Source organism: Sciurus carolinensis, chromosome 10 (genome assembly GCF_902686445.1).
Source record: "Sciurus carolinensis chromosome 10, mSciCar1.2, whole genome shotgun sequence".
Classification (NCBI taxonomy): Eukaryota; Metazoa; Chordata; class Mammalia; order Rodentia; family Sciuridae; genus Sciurus; species Sciurus carolinensis.
This window is the reverse complement of record NC_062222.1, coordinates 16826129-16834285: the sequence shown is the minus strand read 5'-3', so window position 1 is coordinate 16834285 and position 8157 is coordinate 16826129. Positions and strand designations below refer to the sequence as shown.

Sequence of the window (8157 nt, the reverse complement as noted above, 5' to 3'; positions counted from 1 at the left end):
AACTTTCAATTGCAGAGAACTCTCTCCCTCTCCTTGGTCTCAGGAAAGAAGAGGAAAGCTGACAGCAGATAAGAAGTGCCATCTTATTCCACTGAGGCCAATTTTAAAGTCCCCACTAAATAAATATTTTCTGAGCATTTACTATGTTCCAGGCATCATTCTAGAGGCTGGAGTTTCAGCCATGAGCAAAGATTCCCCAAATTCCCTAGCCTTAGGGATCCCATTTTCCAGATAAATGAAGAAGAAGGATGAATCAATTAAGATACAAGATACTTTGTGGGTAGTAAGAACTATGCAGAAAAAGGGGCTGGAGAGCATTTCAGGGTTGTGATTATAAATAGGGTAGTCAGGGAAGACCTCACTGAGGATGATATTTCAGTACGACTTGAACGAGATTAGGGAGTTAGCTGTGTAGGTATCTGGGGAAGAGTGTTTCAGACAAAGTGAAAAATCAGTGCAAAGGCCCTGAGGCAGAAAAACAGTGGGAGCATAGAAAGGGGCCATTATAGCTAGAGGAGGAAGAAGGGAAGAGAGAGTCTAAGATGAGTTTAGAAGCGGCAGCCCAAGTCACAAAGGTCATGACAGCCCATGACTCTGAGATGGTAGCTACAGTAATGCCATGATCTAACTTTGAGGTTAGGAGGACCATTGAGGTGGAGTCAAGGGCAGAACGATAGAGACTAGTAGGATTACAATAGCCTAGGCAAGAGAGGCTTAGTGCTCAGGGCGGCTGCAGTGCAGGTGGTTAAGAGTGGGCAGATTCCAGGTAGATGTCGATGATCGGGCCAACAAGATTTGCTGAGACTGGAGGTAAGCCCAAAGTGACAGATGGACCTAGCTGCCTCAGAACCTGTCCCCAGGGTTTGCCAGTCCCCCGGGCTTGGGTGGGCACTGTCTGCATTTTCCAGTAATAGTAGGTAGGGATTTCTCCAGCCAACAGAGGGTGGCAACCCCAAGGGGTAAGGATGGGCCCCAGGGCACCTTAACTTAATTACATCTCCAAAGACCCACTTTCTACATAAGGACAAATCACAGGTTCCACCGTTAGGATGCAGACATATCTCTTAGGAGCACCATTTGGTTCACCCGGGAGCTCGAAGTCATTTGAGTCTAAGCACTTGCAAGTCTGAACTTGCCATTATGGCGATGGGGAAGAGTGTGAGTTGGCAGGTCTGGGAGGGAGTCTGTGAGCTTGGCGGGGGACATGCCGGGTTCAAGGTGCTCCTTCCCATCGGCGAGGACTTCAGGCGGGCCGTTGGGTGAATAAGCCTGGAGCTCAGGGCAGAAGCAGTCCCAGTTAGAGACATAAATATGGAGGTACCAGGAGGTGGAGGGCACCAAAAGCCACATCAGGGAGGAGGGCAGAGAGCAGAGGGAAGTACGCAGACCCAGCCCTGCAGCAACAGCATTCAGAGGAGCAGCCACAGGCCTGAGAAACAGCAGCCAGCAGGGAGGAGGGAGGACAGGAGAGCTGAGGTCCTCCAAGCCCAGGGAAGACCAGCCTTCCAGGAGGCAGCGGTGAGCCACGCACCCTCGCAAATTCTCAGTCCAGGGTTTGCGGGTAAAAGTGGAAATTATCTCTGCAGTTTGACTCACAGGGAATAGTCTGGAATATTCTAAAATAAAGAATTGACGATAAGATGATTTCCACTTTTATGGAAATCATCATGGTGTCCTGAAGTTACAATGAGGCCTGCTTTCAAAGTTCTTTAAAACTGTTTTAATTAGCAAAACCTTCTCGTCGGTTTTGTGTGCGGCACCCGTGACTCAGAAGGGCAAGGAGACACGTCTCAACACCATGAAGGGGCAGGAGAAACCATGGAGACGGACACGGGCTGCTGTGGACTGGTCCCATGTTTTCCTAATTTCAAATTCCTGAGGTAAAAAGCTTGTTGTCCTTAATGGTCCCGGTGGCTGTGGGGGAAAACCACTCGGGGGCTGTTCTACAAGGTCCTAAACGACACCAGCAGAGAGGGAAGTCCCCTCAGGCACCAGGCCCACCATTAGACAAGTGAAAAATCCCTGAATTCCACCCTCTTGACTGAGAGCCTGTTACAGGAAGCCCAGCCCCGGGTCCAATCCCTCACGGGGGCTGTTTGTCACCAGTGGAGAGAGCATGCAAGGCGATCGACTGGGCCCTCCGCTGACTGGGCCTCCAGAGGCTATTGCTGAAGTCCCACGTAGTTTGGGGTTTGTTGGATAATGAATGGGTACGTTAGAGAATCGGTGCTAAGTCCTGACAAATGTATCTTGTGGAAATTGTTTCTCTCTGTGGCCAAAGTCTCTCAGGCTTCATCCATTTGTGACCACAGCTGCCATGTCATCTACACCTCAGTGACTTAGCCTCTGCAGCTCCCCACCAACATCACCCACCCCTCAAGTGTATTTGGGAAGCCCCAGGGTACGTGTTTATAGTGTCCCTAATGCTGCATGTTTGGGGAAGGAGGACCTCAACCCTGTCCCAGAGAAGGTTGTCCACCTAGCAGAGCACTGCTCTACCTGGGTGCCCGCAGGGACCAGCTCACGTGTGGCCTGTGGAGCTGACTCCAAAGCCCCGTGTGGAGAAAAACCTTCTTCCCCAGTGAGGTAAAAACATTGCCTGGTTACTCTCAGTTGGGAGGTTGACAATGTAAGGTTTCTTTGCCTCAAATGTCACACGACTTAGTCATAAGCTCTTTCAATTCAGGCACAAAGCTCTTCTCCACCCTGGGCATGGAATCTGCAGCGCGGTTCTGGAAAGGGGCTTCTGTTGGCGCCTTCACTTGAATCTGCCCCACAGTCGGCAGAAGGCTGCTCGCCCCCAGATACACCCGTGGCTGTGGAGAGATCGGAGGGACAAGCGACCGTCACCTAGAATACTTAGCAGATCCATCCAAGTCTCCACTCTGTCTCCCAGCAGAGACGTTTCTTTAGAAAGCTGTGTTTTAAGGATTGGAGACATTCTGTCCTCAGAAACGACAACCCAAGCAACTACTTCCAATTCCAGCAAAAGACAGAAAATGTACTGAAAACAGGAACCGAGAAATCCCAGTGTTCCTCAGGAGACCTCGATGCCCTCAGGCCCAAGAGAAACCACACGGGCTCGCTTGTGGGGGCTCGCTTGTGGCAAGGTTGGCACACCAGTGGGTTTTATTCCCGCTTTGCCCAGCCTCCAGAGCCGAGGAAGGAGGGGATCTCCTTAAGTGAGATCAAATTTTTAATAGTAGTGTTAATAAGAAAAAATTTAATTCCTTTGGATATTTATTTTGGGGTGGGCACCCGACTGAACGTGTTGTACATACATATGTGTGTAGAGTCTCATTTAATCCCTACACCAAGCTTATAAAGTAGAATTATTATCCCAATTTTACAGAAAAGTAAGTTGAACTAAAAAGTAAAGAGTCTTAATCATCCAGGCCCCACAGCTAATACATGTTGAAGCCAGAAACCCAACCCTGAGCCACTCCAAAGCCTGCGCTTCTAATCACACCAAGGCCCTTGACATTCAGACAAAAATGAATCAACCCAAATTCCTTCTGAAAACGGAGAAACCCTTCACAAAACGTTGTTGGTGTTTTGTTGTTGTTGTTGTTGTTGTTTGGGTTTAGTTTCCTTTTTGGTTGTTTGGTTTGGTTTGGTTTCTGATCCTTGGTGCTGGAGATTGCAAGTACTCTACCATCAGGCTACTCCCAGCCCCCGTTGTTTATTTATTTTGAGACAGGGTCTCACTAAATTGTCTAGGCTGGCCTGAAACTTGCACTCCTGCCTCAGCCTCCTGGGTCCTCGGGATTACGAGCAGGGTCACTGTGCCCAACACAAAACACGATTTCATGGAAGGGTTCCTTTGGACGCCATTGCAACTTGGTCTGTGTTGCAGAAAGTCCAGTGTGAGCCAGAGAAAAGAACCGCGCCTGCGCTCCTGGCTCGCAGCGGGCTCCGAGGCCTCAGGAGACTCTCCTCCAAGCCTCCTTATCTCCGCCCACCGGAACAGTGACGTCACGCGTGTGGACTCAGGAGAGCCGCACCCTTGCAGGGTGCTGGCCCTGGGTTCACTTGATCCAGGGGTCGTGTGTCCTCAGAAAAGTCACAGCATCTCCCTGTTCTTCCTCTCTCAGGTCTTGAAGGCCATGACAGGTGGCAGGCGGGTAATGCCCCTACCGCCAGCACCAAGGGACCCTGCAAGAGATCGGATGAGGATCCTTCCAGGGAGCTGCCAGTCCTGGGAAGGATGCTCCATCACCAGAGGATGCGACTTCGTTATCTCAGAAACCACCAAGCCTTGTCTCCCATCCCCTCCGATTCTGTTTACTACCTTGTAATTCCACTAAAAATGAGTTCAGAAATGGAAAGTGAAATGATCATTAAAAGTTTTATTACAGTACCTGCCTAGTGGCGATTTTTAAATAAAATCCCTTTGACGCTTTTTTTTTTTTTTTACATTTTTTTTCATCAAACGGTTGGGACTATTTGATAAATTATGTAAACTTTCACTTTAGAATTAGGTTGCTTTTTAACTGACCCCCAAAATAAGCTATTCCCTTTAACTCTCCTCATCCAAAAGGAACATCAAATTCGAGTTTGGAGAAAAGCAACTGTAACAATTTTCTCCTTTTCTTCATCATGAAAAGTATGAGACTTAAAAAAAAAAAAGAATCAGTTCAGTTAATAACCTTCAAGAAAGGTGACTGATAATGAAAACTGAGTTGGGACCTCAAACTCACAAGCAGGACAGGAATCCTTCAGGAAGTAAATCGAAGTTGTGTGATAAAATGCACCAATAGAACCAATTTATTTGCATCCCATTTTATAGGACACTAAGTGGAAGAACTGGTGTCACGGTTTCATTATCCCTGTCCCTCATGCATATTGCATTATGAATTAATGTAGCAAAGCAAAATCGAAAGCCATCTTAAAGGAGTACTCAGAGCAGCTGACTCTAAGGTGTTTCATTTCTGTCAACTAAAATTTATCATCACTGCGTTATCTCACTCTCTTGCTGAAACCTAATGACATCAGAGGCATTGAATCTGGAAACTGAAGTGACAAGACATGCCTCTGTGCTACATATAATACTTAGAAGAACTAAGCAACTGGAAAGAGAACCCTCCCTTTGGGGAATGGCCAGCCAATGAGAGATGACTTTGATGATGTAATGCCTTTTCCCTGGAGTGCCCTTGGTTAAATAGAAACAAAGATAACAGTAATATGCTCCAGGAGTTGGTGAATGCGTTCCGCCTGAGCAACTCCTAGCAGTGTGCAGCCATCTCGTTGATCTCAGGAGGTGGGAAAAATCTCTACTTAGGGAATAGTCAGGATTTTAAATGTGGCCCCAGGCTGGAGCCCAAAGTGATAGATGGACCTAGTTGCCTCAGAACCTGTCCCCAGGGTTTGCCAGTCCCCCGGGCTTGGGTGGGCACTATCTGTACTTTCCAGTAATAGTAGGTAGGGATTTCTCCAGCCAACAGAGGGTGGCAACCCCATGGGGTAAGGATGGGCCCCAGGGCACCCGCCCAACATGAATCTCTTCACCAGACCCATTTCAGAGTAGTTCCAACAAAGCCCAACTCAGACCACAGCGCTCTTCTGCTCAATTTAAAGTTCTTGTGTTCTGGTATCACTGAAACCTTGTCTTTCCAAATGGATTTCCAACTGCTCTGTACCCTCACCATGGTCCAGCCTAGGCCAAATGATTCCTTCACAGCAAGCTTCCTGTGTGTGTGTGTGTGTGTGTGTGTGTTACAAGGATTGAATCCAGGGACTCTTTACCACCAAGCTACATCCCCAGTCCTTTTCATTTTTTATTTGAGACAAAGTCTTACTAAGTTGCTGAGGAGAAGCTGGCCTTGAACTTGTGATCCTCCTGCCTCAGCCTCCGGAGTCACTAGGGTTACAGTTGTGTGCCACTGTGCCTATCCCAAGGAAGTAATTTTTGATGCAGTAGTTCTCAAACATAAGCACACATCAGAACTACCCCGAGGATGCCAGGCATGGTGCTGCAGGCCTGCAATTCCAGAGACTTGGGAGGCTGAGGCAGAAGAATTGCAAGTTCAAGATCTGCCTGGCAATTTAGCTAGACCCAATCTTAAAAGATAAGAAGGATTGGAGATGTAACTCAGGGTGAGTCGCTCTGCGTTCAATCTCCAGTACCATAAAAAAAAAAAAAATTTAAATATTTATCCAGAGGGCTTGTTGATGGTCAGACTCCCCCCTGTTCCCAGAGGTCCTGGTTCTGTGGGTTTGGAAAGGGATCCGAGGATTTGTGCTTCTGTAAATTCCCAGGTGATGTCGAGGCTGTCGACTCGAGGACCACACCGTGAGACCAGCTTGCCTGATGTTAGGTAAATACTGACGTTTAAAAATAAAACTGCCAATAAATGTATCCAGTAGGAAAAACATTTTTTAAAAAAACAACCATTTGAGAGAAACCATCATCCTTTTTTTTTTTTTTTTTTTTTTTTTTTTTTGGAAAAAATGGCTTATCAATTCCATTTTTGTATAAAACATGTGGGAGAAACCTAGCCAATCAACACACAACTGTCACCACATGAAAAGGTACTTTATCAAACTTGGAGTCTAAGAACATACAAATGTTTCTTTTTTTGGCCTGTCTACAGTAATTGTCTATGCCTTTCCATTTAACTGTTTTTAAAAATTCCACATATTCCCATTGTTACTCTTCGTCTCAGTTACAGCACAATGACGGGGAGGAAGAGGGTTAGTTAAAACAACCCTCTAAGCAGTTTTCTGCTGTCCCTTCTTTTCACGCAGAGATTTATGGATAGGAGGGATCACACCACCCCCAGCAATGGTAGCCTTGATAGGATATCCAGCTCTTCATCACCATGGATTGCGTGCTGCAAGTGACGTGGAGGGATACGCTTTACTTCAAGATCCTTGGAAGCGCTACCTGTCAGCTCCGCACCTCGGCAGTGTGCTCCTCCCCAGCGCAGCACCATGCACAGCAGCAGTGACACCCACGGTCCGTGGCTCGTGGTGCGAGCCTTCAAGTGTGGATACGGCCCACAGGAAACTGTAGCCCAGCTCTTCCTGAGCGGGACACGGCCTTGGCCTTGACCTTCCCACTACCCTTTCCAGCTTTGCCTCCAGCCATGGTCTCGGCCGCCTCTGCCTCCGCTGGGCCCTGGCGACCACCCGCTCTCCCTTCATCCCTTTTTTTAAATACAAAAATAAGCTCTTCTTGACAATCGGAAATTTTGTTCTTCTTTCCTCCTTGAACTTTTATTTCCACTCTATTTCTCCAGCAAAATTTTCTACCAATTAGTTTTATCCTTAATATTATTTTATTGGTCACACTGTCCTATGTCTCTAGCACAATTAGTATAAAAAATAAATTTGAAATGTATTTAAATCTCCTCCAATAGGTTCTTGTCATGATTATTAGTAGCAATAATCTATTGAAAATAATTATTACGTACATATACACATATATCGATATTCTCAAATCATTTTTAAAGACTAAAAGCTAAATTTTGTTGAAAATGTATCTCTTGGGTTGGGGATGTAGCTCAGAGGTAGAGCACTTGCCTAGCAATGCACAAGGCATCCCTAGTACCCAAAAAATGAAAAATAAAAAGGCAATCTCTTACTAAGGACTTTTTCCTTAATTATTTCTTATATTTTTAAATTAATATTACTAATCACTCGAATAAGATGGGCTTCTTTGCAGATTCTATTCCTCTTTATTTTTAGACCCAAGTGAAAAATATCATTGACATAAGAAGGTAGACATGGAATGAATTTTGTAACTGCAATTTTACTTAATTTTCTGAATGCCTTCCAAGTTCTAGATCAACAATCACAGTGATCTGAGAGCCAAAATTATTTTTGTGATCTACCAGCTGAAAAAAACATGATTAGATTCTTTTCAATACAAGGGAAAGCAAAGTAGAGACCACCTGGATTGCAAACAGTTTGTTATCCAAACATTTGAGTCATTCTCTCTTTCCATATCGACATCATTATTTCAAATGGTCCCTTTGTTTGCTGCATTACAGGTTTGGTTGCATTTCTGCTTTTTTAATTATCTAGGACAGGGGGTGGCAAGCCAAGGCTAGCTGGTACTGGCCAAATCCTGCCTGTTCCCTTCTTGTACAGTCCTTGTGTTAAACATGACTTTTACATTTTTTTTTTTTTTTTTTTTTTTTTTTGGGTGCTGGG

The 8157-nt window shown here is 45.8% G+C and overlaps 1 pseudogene; it reads right to left on the bottom strand.

The window, feature by feature from the left end:
* Positions 1 to 6711: 6711 nt before the first annotated feature.
* On the bottom strand, positions 6712 to 7090 carry LOC124994741 (histone H2A.V-like; annotated as a pseudogene).
* Between the last annotated feature and the right edge of the window lie 1067 nt (positions 7091 to 8157).